Below are 1320 nucleotides of genomic sequence, written 5' to 3'. Positions count from 1 at the left end.
AGTACTGAATGTACCATGGACTGCCAGGAAAACAAACAGATTCATCTTGGAGAGGATTAAACCAAGCTACTCCTTGGAGGCAAGGATTCTGGGACTTTGTCTGACATACTTTGGACATGTTGCCAGGAGGGACGGGTCCTTGGAGAGGGACATCATCCTTGGGAGGGTGGAGGGATGGCGCAGGAGGAGAAGACCCTCTATGAGATGGATTGATTCGGTGACTGGGGTGATCGGGATGGGTGTGTCAGAGGCAGTGCGGTTGGTACAGGATAGATTAGGGTTTAGGGCTGTTGTGCATAGGGTCGCTATGAGTCGCAAACGACTCGACGGCACATAACAACAACCACAACAACAGCTGCATCAGTTTTGGAGGAAGACTTATCAATAGCCTGTGTTATTCTGATGACACAACCTTGCTTGCTGAAACTGATGCACTTGCTGTAGAAAGTCAAGGACTATAGTCTTCAATATGGATTGAAGCTCAACCAAGAAAACAAAGATTCTCGCTATTGGGCCAATCAGTAACTTCATGATGGACAAAGAAGAAATTGAGATTATTGATAACCTCAGCTCACTTGGTTCTAAAATCAACACTCTTGGCACCAACACTCAGGAAATCAATAGATGAATTGCATTAGCAAAATTTGTGGTCAGTCACATCTCCAGAGTTCTGAAGAGTAATGAGACTAATGTGTGCCTGATCCAACCCATGGTCTTTGCAATTATTTGGTATGCATCAGAGCTCTAGACAATGCTGGATAAGGAAGATAGAAGACTAATGGACGCCTCTGAATTGTGCTGCTCGAGAAGAGTATTGAACATTCCATGAATTTTCACGTGAACAAACAGTTCTATTCTAGAAAAGATGAAACCAAGCTGCTCCTTAGAGGCAAGGATTTTGAAACTCTGTCTCACCTACTTGAGCATGTTTCCAGGAGATGCCAGTCATTAGGGAAGAAATTATGCTTTGAAGAGTGGAAGGGCAGTGTTTGAAAGGAAGATCCCAGATGAGATGGATTGACACAGTAATTGGTGTAATGATAGTAGTTGTGTCAGAGACAGAAAGATTGGCTCAGGATAATGCAGCGGCTCAGGATAGGGCAGTGTTCAGTGCTATTGTACATAGGGTCTCTGAGTCACAGGTTACTCATAAAGTCACTGGCTCAAAAAACGTTGGAATCTAATGACTGCTGACACTCCAGTAGGTCTTCAGAGGCAGTAAAATCACACAGGAAGTGATCATGTTTCTCCTGGCTAAGAACTCATGTATTTGAACTAAGTACCATTGAATTGGAAGTTATGGGAAGATATCAAGAATAG

Source organism: Elephantulus edwardii, unplaced genomic scaffold (genome assembly GCF_000299155.1).
Source record: "Elephantulus edwardii isolate Elephantulus edwardi_28Jun2011 unplaced genomic scaffold, EleEdw1.0 scaffold00122, whole genome shotgun sequence".
Taxonomy (NCBI): Eukaryota; Metazoa; Chordata; class Mammalia; order Macroscelidea; family Macroscelididae; genus Elephantulus; species Elephantulus edwardii.
Note: the sequence above shows the minus strand (reverse complement) of the source record.